We start from the raw sequence: 14,767 nt of genomic DNA, 5'->3' as shown, positions 1-14,767 counted from the left end.
CAGTGCATGGCTGCCAGCCGCCATCTTGGCTGACAGTTAATTTGCATAAGGATATGCTGATTAGCCAATGGGAAAGGTAGCGGTCGTATGCTAATTACCATGTTTCTCTTTTATTAGTGTAGATTCTTTTTGTCTTTTCTTTTTCATTTTATTTTTTAAAAAATTCTTTATTATTGGAAGTATTACATATGTCCACTTCCCCGCTCCCCACCATTGATCTCTTCCAGCCTGCCCCTGCACCCCCTGCCTCCCCACCCCTTTCCCAGGCCTTCAGCACACTATTGTCTGTGTCCATGGGTATGCATATATGCATACAAGTTCTTTGGTTGATTACCTCTCACCCACCCACCCTCTCCTGTCTTCCATCTGAGATTTCCCACCCTGTTCCATTGCTTCCATATCTCTGGATCCACCCTGTTCATCCATTTATTTTGTTACTTAGATTCCACATATGAGTGTGATCATGTGATACTTGTCTTTCTCTGACTGACTTATTTTACTTAGCATGATACTCTCCAGGTCCCTCCATGCTGTCTCAAAGGGTAAGAGATTTTTTTTTTTTTTTACTGCTGCATATTATTCTGTGGTATAAATGTACCACAGCTTTTTTATCCACTCATTTAGTGACGGGCACTTGGGCTGTTTCCAGATCTTAGCTATTGTAAATTGTGCTGCTGTGAACATAGGGGTGCATACATTCTTTCTGATTTGTGCTTCCTGTTTCTTAGGATATATTCCTAGAAGTGGGATCACTGGGTCAAATGGCAGTTCCATATTGATTTTTTTGAGGAAACTCCATACTGTTTGCCATAGTGACTGCACCAGTTTGCATTCCCACCAGCAGTGTTCTAGGGTTCTCTTTTCTACACATCCTCACCAGCACTTGTCATTTGTAGATTTGTTGATGGTAGCCATTATGACAGGTGTGAGATGGTACCTCATTGTCATTTTGATTTGCATCTCTTGGATGATTAGTGACTTTGAACATTTTTCTTATGTCTCTTGGCCTTCCTTATGTCCACTTTGGAGAAGTGTCTATTTAGGTCCTTGCCTATTTTTAAATTGGATTGTTTGTCTTCATTTTGTTAAGTTGTATAAGTTCCTTATATATTTTGGATATTAACCCTTTATCGGATGTATCATTGCCAAATGTGTTCTTCCATACAGTAGGCTCTCTTTTCGTTTTGTTGATGGTTTCTTTTGCTGTGCAGAAGCTTATTTTGAGTTTATTCTTGTGTATGGTATAAGTTGGTGGTCTAGTTTCATTTTTTGCCTGTATCTGTCCAATTTTCTGAACGCCATTTATTGAAAAGACTGTTTTGACTCCATTGTATGCTCTTGCCTCCTTTGTCAAATATTAATTAAGCGCAATGGCTTGGGTTAATTTTTGGGTTCTCTGTTCTGTTCCATTGATCTATATGCCTGTTCTTGTGCCAGTACCAGGTTGTTTTGATTACGGTGGCTTTGTAGTATAACTGGTATTGTGATTCCTCCAACTTTGTTTTTCTTTATCAAGGTTGCTACAGCTATTCATGGTCTTTTCTGATTCCATATAAAATTTTGGAGTATTTGTTCTAGCTTTGTGAAATATGCCATTGGTATTTTAATAGGGATTTCATTGAATCTGTAGATTGTCTTGGGTAGTATGGACATTTTAATGATGTTGATTCTAGCAATCTATGAACATGGTATATTCTTCCACTTGTTTATATCTTCTATCTCTTTTTTCAGCATCCTGTAGTTTTCAGAGTACAGGTTTTTTGTCTCCTTGGTTAAGTTTATTCCTAGGTATTTTAATTTTGTTGTTGTAATGGTAAATGGGATTGTCTGTTTAGTTTCTCTTTTTGAGAATTCATTATTGGTGTATAAAAATGCCATCAATTTTTGGGTGTTGATTTTGTATACTGCTACATTGCCAAATTCATTTTTTAAATCTAGTGGCTATTTTTGTGGAGTCTTTAGGGTTTTCTGTGTACAATATTGTTTCATCTGTGAATAATGAGAGTTTTACTTTCTCCTTTCAAATTTGGATGCCTTTTATTTCTGCTTCTTGTCTGATAGTTGTGGCTAGGACTTCCAGTACTATGCTGAATAAGCGTGGTGAAAGTGGACATCCCTGTCTTGTTCCTGTCCTTAGGGGAATATATTTTAATTCTTAATGTACATTTCAATAGAGAAAATACTTGGAATCTTTAAGTGTTTTAGTTGAAATTCTGAATAATTACAATTATAGTATCTGAAGCATTCATTAATTTTTAGCCCAATTAAAATGTGCTTTAGACTTGCTACATATGAAATCTTATACTGGTATTTAGCAATTCATTAGACTGGGTGTTTCAATCATGCTTTAGTTGTCTCACCAATATTTTAGTCTCTGAAATATCTTGAGGCTGAGTGCAGTTATCAGCAGAATTTTCTTAACTCTTTTGTCTGCAAATTGAATAGGCATAATATCAAAGTCAAATATAGTCTCCTAATCCTAAATGAATTTCTAGAAGGAGCAACTAGTGCTAGGAATGTGCTGTGTACTTGAATTGTTAGTGTTTCTACATAAAGCAAATTAGCCCTGAGAAGAACCTTTGAGTATTTTGGAGTTATGCAATAATAAGATTTAAAAATCAGTGAGTTTTCTCCTTTTCCTACCAGTCCTTCCTATGTCTTCCATGCAAGGGAAGTCCTTAGATACTTTTGCTAGTGATGTGTGATCCTTATGGAAAAAAATATTCCTCTTGATGTTTATTCATTCATGTGTTCATCACACTCTTCTACAAACTAGTGATGCAGAGGAGGAGCACTGAGAAGGACACTGTCCTGATTTCAATGCTCTATAGCATCAATTCTTGGCCAACTTCATTGGGCCTTGGCAGTGCTGCCCTCTGGGACCTGTGCTTCATTATGGTGTGTAAATAGCAACCTTTTGTAGCCAGGCTTGTCAGGATATGGCCCTGGGAAAAGATGCCAAAGAGTTAGGACACTTGGTCTTAAGGAAACTCTCCTTGATTGAGTGGTCAGGGTATACATATTAGCCAAAGACTTGATGATATGTTGGTATCTTGCCATCCCACATTTGAGGCAGGATATTATTCTGGATAAAAATGTCATTATTTCAATCCTTTTGGAGCCAAAACAATTTTTGCCTTCAGTTGAAGTGCCTATAGTGTCTAGATATGTACCCAAAAGAAATCACTTAACATAATTTTCCCAGAATACCATAGAAACTTGATTTCAGTACAAAGGAGAAAGCATCAAAATAAATTTTCTGAAAAACAAAATGAAAACAAACAATAACACCCTCCCAATAAAATGACATTCTATTCAAGTTGTTCCATATGCTAATTAGAGTGAAACTATGATATATTGATAATGTGAAATTAAACATATTGCTTAATCACTCTGAAAAATAGCATGTTTTATTAGAACAACCTCAGAAGGCCATAGAAAAGTGATTTAAGTATTACACAGCAACCAATAATAGTGTCTAGTAAAATTGTGTTGTGTTGTTTTTTTTACCTTCGAAGTTTCTAATATACTTGGTCTATTTAGAAAACAAATGCATTTAATTGTTTCCATCTCTTAAATATGTCTAGTAAGTTCAGTTTTTAGTTGCTGTACAAATAAATTGGTCCTAGTTGCATTGCTTTCTTTCAAACATCGTTTCAAATCAGGGCTTAATGTGGTTTGAACATTTTGCCAGAATAGTCATTCTACTTTTGTCTGAGGGTGGTTGATTAAATCTATCTTTTCCAGCTTACAAATGCCAATATATTTAGAAGAATGCAAACCCAACCCTGAGACTATTTGTCATCACACGTTGATTGTAACTTTATGTTTTATTATGGTACTTAGGAAGAAAAGCAAACAAAAGTCTGAAGAAAAATGGAATGTCGAGACATGCTAAACATTTTTATTACATCACCATGTTTAATGTTTCTTTTTCTCTACCACTTTTGATGCTTAATTACCTGGATTATTAATATATATATACATGTATTGTTCATGTTTGACTCATAAATAGCTTTCACTTTAGTAGCAAAATACAAGCTGGTATAAAATATAATGAATATAAGAGTGAAATTTAGCATTATTAGTTCAAAGCATAAGATTTAATAATTATATATGGTATTCTCCAAATAACTAGAGAAAAGATTCTAAGGAAAAAAGGCAATATCATTGATCAAATATAATTGGTTTGTGCCTACATATAAACTATATATTTTTGTCTATATTCACCCAGTTTGTATACACAGTCTTTGTAATCTACTCTATCACTATTTTATTATCATGAGGAATGGAATTAAAGAGTGAAGTGACTAGAAATAGTTAATTCTACATCAAATCCATCCTAAAGAAAATGACAAGGTAGAAATGTTTGTGTGGTAGGACATAAAGGTGTGTTTTTAAGCTCCATGTAACAGAAACTAGTAGATGGCCATAGCTACTATATGGGTATGGTGAATGACTTCAGCCTCCTGCTGAAATTTCTTTTGGCTGTTGAAATCTGATCTGTCTGATGTGTGTGTGGAAACCCTCAGAATCACATGATGGAGCTTTCTTAGTGTGACTTGACACTGAGAACTGAGCTAGAATTAAGACTCCCTGGGGATGTTAGCCCTTAAAGCACCAAGACAGAGGTTCTTATTGGGTGTTGTCTCTTTGCATCTAATTCCTATATTTTTGTTTTCATTTTTTACAATTAATAAGGTAGAAGGAACTTGTGTTAATTAGAGTATAATCTAAGCTGCCATAACAAAGAGAATCTAAAATACAGTTACTCAAAAAAGAAAGAATGCATAGAGGAGTTTCTGTTTCATAAGGTCAAGGGATGTAGGTTACTTTAATTTTCCCCGATTTCCCTAGAATATGATTCCCATTTGCATAGTAAAAGCCCTATTACCAAGGAGATCTAAGATGGCAGCCGATGGGACAGCAGTGAGGAAGAGAGTGTGAGTGAGTGAGAGAGCGAAAGGGGAGTGTGTGGAAGTGTGGGGCGTGGGTGTGTGTGTGAGTGAGGAACAGCTCTATTCCACAGGACTGTTGGGGGCTGGCGGACCAGGCTCCCCTGGCCAGGCAGCCTCTACGACTGCTGAAATCTCTCCCGGGGCCGCCGGCTCTGCCGCAGAGACCAAGCCATCTTGAAGGGGAGAGCAGCTGTGACTGGGAGCCCAGCCTCACCTCCACTCGGGAGACCTCAGACACCACCTGGGACCCTACAGCCACATAGGCCAGGGACCAGCTGCCTCAGCTTCGAACCCATAAACACCGAGACTCCACCCTCCCTGGCCACAGGCACCTAAAAAGTTTGTCCGGGGGGAGACAAAATGGTGGCTGAATAGGCAGATGGGTCCGGTGCCTTCTCACGGAGCAGGTAGAAGAAACAGCTGAATTGAATAACATCCACCTGGAATTGGTGAATTAAACACAGCTGGAGAGATAATCTTGGACAGAAAGGTCAGAGGTCGCCTGGAGAGAGGTGGGATCGGGGATTTGGGCTGGAGGGAGAAACGCGCACAGCTGTGACTGTGCAAGGGATGCGGTGTTGGTGCAGCACCAACACCGCACCCCTTGGGGACATGTGTAGCGCTCGACTGTGGAAGGGGGTCCACAGGGCTGCTGGCAGCAGGGAACTCTAGATCTAAGCCCACAGCCGTGGGAGGCTGCGCCAAGAAAGGCAGCCTGAACTTCTGCACAGGCCGTGCAGTGCAGGGAGGAGAGACGCGCAAGGGCGCGGTTGCTCTGTCTTGATAATTTCCTTGCTTTTACTCACTAAACACAGGGTCTTTCAATTACAAACACTCACCGAGGCTGTGGTGCAGATGAAGGTGGTTTTGCAGAAGCTGGGGAACAAAATAGGGAGAGACGATCAGGAAGACAGCTCTGGGATAGTCCGATCCCTCCAACCCTGAACAGACATTTTTTTCTCCGGAAGACCAGGTCCCTTCTAGCAGCGCAGTCACACCCAGCCTTGAGCTTGGCAGGGAAACAAGGATTCGAAATACCCTCAGGGGACTGGGTTGAGGGGTCATTTGGTCCCAGAAACTAATACAGAAACACCGCCACCTAGAAGCCATGTCAGAAATAGATGCCATGTAAATACAACTGAAAGCAGGCAGAAAAAATAAAGCAGGCAGATTGGTCCTGCCTGGCTGAAACCAAGGCTGTGGTGATTGACACAGAGGAGCAGTAGATCGCTGGGAGCTTCAACGTAGTGCTGACTATCTAGCAGGAAGCAGAGACATGGCAGACAGAGCAGTGGAGAGGGGTCATAGACCAGCCCCCATGGGACATTAAATATTCAGCTAAAGTGAATGAACTTCACTAGTACACTTTTTTTTTTATCTTTTACTTAAGAAACTAAATTTTTTTCTTTTATTTATTTTATTTTTATTATTTTTATTTATTATTATTATTTTTAACCGTTCTTTAGTTTGTTTTTGTGTTTTCTTTTTTGGATTAGTGTTCTACATTCTATTTTTATTTTTTATCATTATTTTACTCTATCTCATTTTTTTCCTTTATGCCAATGCTTTCTTCCTCACTTCCCCCCTTTTCATCATGTTTTCATTCTCCTGTCTCTGCTTTAGTTTTTCTCTCTCCTTTCTTTTTACTCCTTGCTAAAAAATTGATCTTTATCTGCTTTATTGACGCATTACTATTATAGTAGTCTCTGTTGGCTTACACATATATCTAATTTACTCTCCCATGCTCCGAGTCCATACATCCTTCTCTTTTCTCTTTCTTCACTAGCCATTTTTTTTCTTGTTGTTTGTTTGATTGTTTGTTAGTTTTTTTATTTTATGCTTTTGTTTTTCCTCTCCTTGATTATTCTTTTCTTACAGCTTAATTAGTTTCACTCACCAAACTCAGGCCTATCTTCTCCCTACTCTATTCTCCTTTCCAAAAATAGATGAATATATAGATAGATAGATTAAAGAAAGGATAAATTTTTTTTATTTTTATATATATAAATTGTTATATATTTTTAATATATAATTTTAATTACTATTATTTTAAAAATTATTATTATTATTTATTGAGTATTCTGTTTTTTACTTTTCTTCTGATACACACATTCTCTTTCTACATTCTCTATCCTAAATCGTGGCCATTTCCCCATTCATACAATCCCTTTAACTTACCTTCTGGAAATAAGCTCTGCCTCTTCAGATTCAGCTCCCCTCCTTTTTTCTGGGTGTGTGTTGTTTGCATTTTTTGGTTTAGTTGTTGGTTTTATGGAATTTTCTCCCCATGTATGTATATTTTATCTCCCTTCTTTTTTCTTCTTTCTCTTTTCTCTTTTACCTTTTTTCCTTTTCTCTGTATCATTTTTGAACTCTTTTCTCTCCCCGAATTCTCTTTTCTCTGGTGGTCACCTTTATTTGGGGTTATTGGTGTTGTGAATACATTCATGTTTTGTTCCCTCTGTGTCCTGTCTTGTCAAGTTGCATTTTGTGCCTTTTGGTTAACGTGGTAGAGAGTGAGCCACATGACCAGACACCTGAGAGGAGTGAAAATGGGGAGACAAAGAAACAGTCCCCATATGAAAGAAAAGGAGGAATCACCGGAAAAGGAAGTAAACGAAATGGAGGCAAGCAATTTGTCAGAGAAAGAATTCAGAGTAATGGTCATAAGGACACTGAAAACGATGGAAGACAAATTCAACAACATGTGTAAGAATAAAGAGGAAATGAAGAAAAACCAAGAAAAAATGAAGAATGACATATCTGCAATAAAGAACACAATAGAAAGCATCAACAGTAGACTAGAAGAACCTGAGGACCACACCAGTGAGCTAGAAGACAAGGTAGGAAAAAACGCACAAGCAGAGCAGCAACTGGAAAAAAAATAACTTAAAAAACAAGAGGAGAGTCAGCAGCGGTTCTCAACCTGTGGGTCGCGAACAATGAAAATACATCCTGCATTTCAGATATTTACATTACAATTCATAACAGTAGCAAAATTACAGTTATGAAGTAGCAACGAAAATAATTTTATGGTTGGGGGTCACCACAACATGAGCAACTGTATTAAAGGGTCGCGGCATTAGGAAGGTTGAGAAACACTGGCTAAGGGAACTTTGGGACAACACCAAATGAAACAACATCAGCATAATAGGGGTGCCAGAAGGAGAGGAACTGGACAAGGAATAGAAAACCTGTTTCAAGAAATAATGACAGAAAAGTTCCCTGATATTGGGAAGAAAAAACTCACACAAGTCCAAGAAGCTCACAGAGTCCCAAATAAGATGAACCCAAAAAGACCGACAACAAGACACATCATAATTACATTGGCAAACACAAACGACAAAGTAAGAATCTTAAAGGCTGCCAGAGAGAGATAGAAAGTTACCTACAAGGGATCTCCCATTAGACTCTATCAACTGATTTCTCAATAGAAGCACATCAGGCCAGAAGGGAATGGAATAAAGTATACAAAGTGTTACAAAGCAAGGTACTGAATCCAAGAATATTATAGCCAGCAAGGCTATCATTCAAAATTAAAGGTGAAATCAGAAGCTTCACAGACAAAAAAAAGGCTAAGGGAGTTTATTACCACTAAACCAGCAATGCAAGCAATGCTAAAGGGACTGCTGTAAAAAGAAGAAATAGGAAGGGAAGAAGGAACACAGGCATAAATACTAAAAATGGCAACAAACAAGTACCTATCAATAATAACCTTAAATGTAATTGGATTAAATGCTCCAATCAAAAGACATAGGGTAGCTGAATGGATAAGAAAACATGACCCATATATATGCTGTCTACAAGAGACCCACCTCAGGAAAAGGATTCACACAGACTGATAGTGAATGGATGGAAAAAAAATTAAGGTGAATGAAAATGAAAAAAAAAAAAAGCTGTGGTAGCAATATTTATATCTGACAAATTAGACCTCAAAGTGAAGGCCATAACAAGAGATAAAGAAGGCCACTGCATAATACTATAGGGAGCAATTCAACAAGAGGATATAACTCTGGTCAACATATATGCACCCAATACAGGAGCAACCAAATACATAAAAATACTTCTGGAAGATATCAAGGGAGAGATTGACAGCAATAAAGTCATAGTAGGAGACTTTAATACCCCAATTCCACCACTGGATAAATCCTCTAAACAAAAAATCAACAAAGAAACATCAATCCTAAATGACTCAATAGATCAGATGGGCTTAATTGATATCTTCAGAACATTTCACCCCAAAGCTACAGAATATGCATTCTTCGCAAGTGCACAGTGGACATTTTCAAAGATAGACCACATATTGGGAAAAAGGCAAAGTCTCCTCAAATTCAAGAAGATAGAAATCATATCAAGCTTCTTCTCAGACCATAATGGCATATAATTAGAAATCAACTACAATAAAAACAATGAAAAAAAATCAAACACTTGGAGGCTAAATAGCATGCTATTAAACAATGATTGGGTTACCAAAGAGATCAAAGAAGAAGAAAAAGCATCCTGGTAACAAATGACAATGAAAACGCAACAATCCAAAATTTATGGGACACAGTGAAAGCAGTCTTGAGAGAGAAGTTCATAGCTCTACAGGCCTACCTCAAAAAACAAGAAAAATGATAATAGATTATCTAACCCTACAACTCAAAGAATTAGAAAGAGAGCAATAAGAAAAGCCCAGCATAAGCAGAAGGAAGGAAATAATAAAGGTCAGAGTTGAAATAAACAACATAGAGACCAAAAAAAACAAAAACAAAAAAAAAACAATACAAAAGATCAATAAAACCAAGAGCTAGTTCTTTGAAAGGATAAACAAGATTGATGAACCTCTAGTCAGGCTCACCAAGAAGCAAAGAGAGGACCCAAATAAAATCAGAAATGAAAGAGGTGAAGTAACAACTGACCCACAGAAATACAAAGGATTATGAGAAAACTAGAGGCCCAGTGCCCAAACAGTATGCATGAGTGCGGTCCCTAGGCCTGGCCAGCGATTGAAGCACCAGCGTCTGGTGTGGAAGGGCTGTTCCCAGCTGACCTCTGGGCTTTGGGCAGCACCTGGGCCCCCAGGTCCTCATGCGCCCTCCTCCACCTGAATCACAGCGCCCGAGTCCCCACATGGAGATGTGGTGAACACGGCTGGATGCTGTGGGTTGGGGCACAGAATGGGCCTCTGAGCTGCCCAGCAGTGCCATATGGAAGCTGGGCGGGCAGTGCGCTCTCTCCTGGCTGACACCCACCATGTTCCGCGCCGCCCCCTGGTGGTCAGTGCATGTCATAGCGAGCAGTCGAACTCCCAGTTGATCAACTGCCTGAGGGGACAATTTGTATATTAGGCTTTTATTATACAGGATACTATGAACAACTCTATTCCAACAAAATGGACAACCTAGACAAAATGGACATATTCTTAAAAAATACCAGCTTTTAAAACTCCATCAAGGAAGAATCAAAAAACCTGAATAGGCTGATAACTACTGAAGAAATTGAAGCAGTAATCAAAAATCTTCCAACAAACAAAAGCCCTGGTCTGGACAGCTTTACAGGGGAGTTCTACCAAGCATTCAAAGAAGAACTAAAACCTAGTCTCCTCAGACTATTACAAAAAATTCTAGAGGAAGGCACACTTCCAAGCAAGGAGAGAGAAAGAAAGGGAGAGGGAGGAAGAAAGGAGAAACAACTTGCATTCTCTCTCTTTCATATCAGAGAGAGAGAGAGAGAGAGAGAGAGAGAGAGAGAGAGAGAAGGAGAGAAAGAGAGAGGGAGAGGGAGGTGATAGAAAAAGAAAAGAAAGAAGGGGAAGAGAGAAAGAGAAAGAAGAAAGAAAATAAAATAAAAAAGAAAGGAAAAGAAAGAAAATAAATGAAATGAGCATGTGTATGAGCTTATGAAGGCAGGAATTTTTGTCTGTTTTGTTTACAGCTATATTTCCAACATCTAGAATATTGTCCAGCTCATTGTTGGTACTCAAATAATATTTGTTGAATGGATGAAGGAAACAAATTTATTTTTTTATCTAACTATTTGTCCTCAAGTTTGTTTCAAGCTTTCAGCTCATGAAACATACTAGTTTTCCATTAGAAAAATCTTTCCTGAATGCCTAGTAGTAGAAATTTGCTATCTGCAAATTCAGCTTAGTATTGTCTCAAACTGCCTCTTAATAACAGACTTAATTTTGTTTTCGTTTGGATTTAATCTTTGAATGAGATTATAATTAGTTGTTTCTCTAAGGGATGTTTAAAATAGACTTATTACATACAAGAGAAAATGTAGGAGGCAACCTACACCTAAAACATAATTTAGTTTTCTGAGGTAAGTGAACTGGTACAGATAATATGACATTCATTACAATAAAACTATTCTTTCTAATTGACTCTATTATTTGACTGCTTTGGCTTTTCAAACCAGAAGTGAGTGATAGCAAGAGAAAAGGGGTTCTGTAAAACAGGCCCCGACAGCCAGAATCTAGAACCACTGAGAGATGTCCATCAATTTCTTCCCTCTCTATCTTAAACTCTTTCCCAGAGCCTCAGACAGATCACTGTCAGCCTTTAAAAACTAACATCTGCTTAATCATTTTCTTTTCCATCCCCATCGAGTAACAGAAGGAACTTCAGAGATTCTAAAGGTTGGTGGTTTGCAGTCTGAGTTGGGTGTAGACAGGAAGGTGATTGGCAAAGCTCAGGTTTCCTGCGCTCTTTTCAACCAGAGCAGGTTCACTCATCATTTTAACAGGTTGGGTTCATTAGTAAATTTTGTTAAAAAAAGTTGCTTATGTGAATAAAAGTTTAGAAACTTTATTGAGCTCAACTTCCTTGATTTCTAATTTAAAACACCAAGGCTCAGAGAGAAGCAATTTTTCAAAGATTTCGAAGCAGAGCCAGGACCATAATTTACATCTACTTATTCCCAGGCTGGATATCTTCCCACCATACTGTACACACACTGGCTCCAAAACCTCCTTATATCAGCGACTCACCATTGTTTGAAAAATTAGCAGTCTTCTTTTCTGGAATTGTATACTGAGGTTTGGCATAAAATAGGAATCCAGGCTCTTCCAATAGTCTCTAAAAACCAAGTAACATGTATGATAAGTCTTGCTTCAGATTATTGCTCCATTGTGAATATTATCAATTACCAATTATCAGTTGTTTGGGAGTGAAATATTTTCATTGCCATAGATTTAACTGACAGTGATTGAGCATAATATGGTGTGTCCTTTATATAACTGAATCACGGTGCTGGGGGTGGTGGTGTGGGTGGAGTTGATCCTGCCTGAGTAAGCACAGGGGCTGGCCTGGAGAGAAGGGGGTTAGAAGTGATGTCATCACCCCCTTTTCCTCTGCTTTTTAACCCAACCAGGCAGTGCCTTCCTTATCTTTATCATAACTTGGGTTTGTACATGGTATGTTTTGGGTTCTTAAAATAAAAGAGGAATATTCCTTCATGCTTAGAAGAGCCAATGTATGCCCTGTTTCAAGAGGAGGTGCGTAATACTCCAGAACGGGATGATCATCACCTGTTCTCTGTAAGCCTATTAGGTAGTTTTGGTGAATGGGAAAGTTGCCTTCCTCCTGCTACTTAGTATCTTATTTTGCTTTTAATAATGAAGCAAGTTCTCTAGGGACTAGTTTTCTGGCTAACTAATGCCCTTGCAAACCTCTTAACATAAAACATAAGTAATAGAAGTTCACAGGAAATGAGCTCTTGGATTCCCTAGAGCATGGTTAGAAAGTCTGAACTAATGTTCACAAGCTATTGTTTTACAGCAATTATATAGTTTGTTTTCCACAAGTATTGAAACATTCTTCATAGAAAGTACAGGTCAACTTAAAGTCAGAAGCGCTGGTTCTTGGAGTACTATGAAGTTATAAAAAATATTCTTAAAGTATTTTTAATAATATTGTAATCATTTACTTTCATGATATGGAGTTAAGCTATGTTCATTTTAGACATGCAATATTAATAATTTTCACATCTCTGCAAGAAAACTGACAAAATATTATTAACTTAATGTTTTGATTTTATTTCATGAAGACCCCTGATTATCAATAAAAAAGAATTAGTCAACTACTAGTATATGGCAGTTTTGCAATATGAAAAGTTGTGAAGCACTGAGGGTATAATCCCTACCATTATCTCCCATTCTGAGAGAAGCCTCAGGAACCAGACCAAACCAGCTCTATAAAAACCAAGTGAGTATGCTCTTGGGCAGGTAATTAGAAGTAGAGCTAAGGCTAGCACATGAGGCTCCTGACTGTACAACATCACTTATTTTCATAATCACTCTTTATGACAGGTAAGGATAAAAAGATTTTTCAAAAAGCGAAAATTGCCTTTATATATCTTAGCTTTGTATTTCACATTCTAATGACAAACAGATCACATTTCATTGGAGCAAGAAATTAGGGAATGTCTCAAATTTGACACTTATGATTTCAGATACTTTCTTTTTCTTTTTGATCAGAGATTTATTGCTTAACTGAAGCAGAATTAGTTGTTATGGTAATCCCCCCCCCCAAAAAAAAGCAAGATAGAATAATTCACACCATCATACTTTCATCCCTGTCTCAGTCTGAAGCATTTATAAAGGTCCCCCCATTCACATGATATATTGTGATCTACAAAGCTGTGAATTTCATAGGGATCAACTGATTGAAACTTCTTAATTTATAGGTAAGGAAACTGTGACCCAAACTATGCTTCTGCAAAGTGTGACAAATTTAATAAAATGATAAAAACAATGAATATATTTAGATTATCTTATTTTCAATCAAGGAGATGAGTACATTTAGTGAGATGATAAATTAAAAAGGAGTAAAGCAAGTGATAGACTATGATGAAATGGTCAATATGTCCATTTAAATTAGGGTATGGGGAGTAGAATGGATGGAGACAGGAACAAAAAGTTGAACACTGAGGATGTAATACTTTTATCCATTTTAGATGTTTTTTCTATTATTGCAAATTTACAGATCAAAAAGTGAGAATACACAGGGATTCACACACACACATACACTATGACAAAGTTCACACCTTTTAATTCCCTATATGTAGGTGATTTTCTTTTTCTTTTTTAAAAAATATATTTTTACTGATTTCAGAGAGGAAGGGAGAGGGAGAGATAGAAACATCAATGATGAGAATCATTGATCAACTGCCTCCTGCACGCCCCCTATTGGGGATAGAGCCTGCAACTTGGGCATGTACCCTGACTGGGAATCAACCACTGAGCCACGCTAGCAGGCTCTGCTACTCTTTAAATGAAAAATCATGTGCTACATAAGTTTCTGATAATAAATAAATTCCCAGATGTGTCCACATTATGATTGCATAATCAATTTAACTGGTACTGGCTCTTAGCCTTATTTAATCTGTGAGCCACTTAGAGTATAAAATTCTTCACCTTTCCCCACTCAGTACAAGAAACAGCTCATCTTGATGAAAGTAATGACATTTCTCAGAAAAAAACTTACTCATTTTTATTTACTAAATAGAAACTTTTTATATACAAACTATGTAGAGAGTTTCATAAGTCAATGCTTGGATGTCATTGTCATAGAAAACAGGATTTATAAGCCAGTATCATTATTTTGTCATAGCTCAGCATAAAATATAATACATATATGGTTTTGTATGTATATCAATAATATTTTATACTCTGTTGATGTTCTGTATGTTTTTTTAAAATTCTTTACTGTTGAAAGTATTACATATGTCCCTTTTTTGCCCCCATTGACACCTTCCAGCCGTCCCTGTCACCCCCTCTCCCCCTTCCCCCGCCCCTCACCTCCCTGCTACCCTACCTTCACCGC

The 14,767-nt window shown here is 37.6% G+C and overlaps 1 protein-coding gene and 1 long non-coding RNA gene across 3 annotated transcripts in view; one reads left to right on the top strand and one right to left on the bottom strand.

Moving 5' to 3' along the window:
- Positions 1-14,767, top strand: part of SLC25A21 (solute carrier family 25 (mitochondrial oxoadipate carrier), member 21) — a 541,855-nt gene that overhangs the window by 39,844 nt on the left and 487,244 nt on the right. The gene's annotated exons all lie outside the window — the stretch shown is intronic.
- Positions 14,543-14,767, bottom strand: part of LOC106725878 — a 17,159-nt gene continuing 16,934 nt past the window's right edge. The window contains exon 3 of the long non-coding RNA XR_001361879.1: positions 14,543-14,611. This is a non-coding gene — a long non-coding RNA (uncharacterized LOC106725878). The remainder of the gene's footprint in view (positions 14,612-14,767) is intronic.

This window comes from Myotis brandtii, unplaced genomic scaffold, assembly GCF_000412655.1.
Source record: "Myotis brandtii unplaced genomic scaffold, ASM41265v1 scaffold194, whole genome shotgun sequence".
NCBI classification, from domain to species: Eukaryota; Metazoa; Chordata; class Mammalia; order Chiroptera; family Vespertilionidae; genus Myotis; species Myotis brandtii.
The sequence above is the reverse complement of the archived record's forward strand: the minus strand, read 5'-3'. Positions and strand labels throughout refer to the sequence as shown.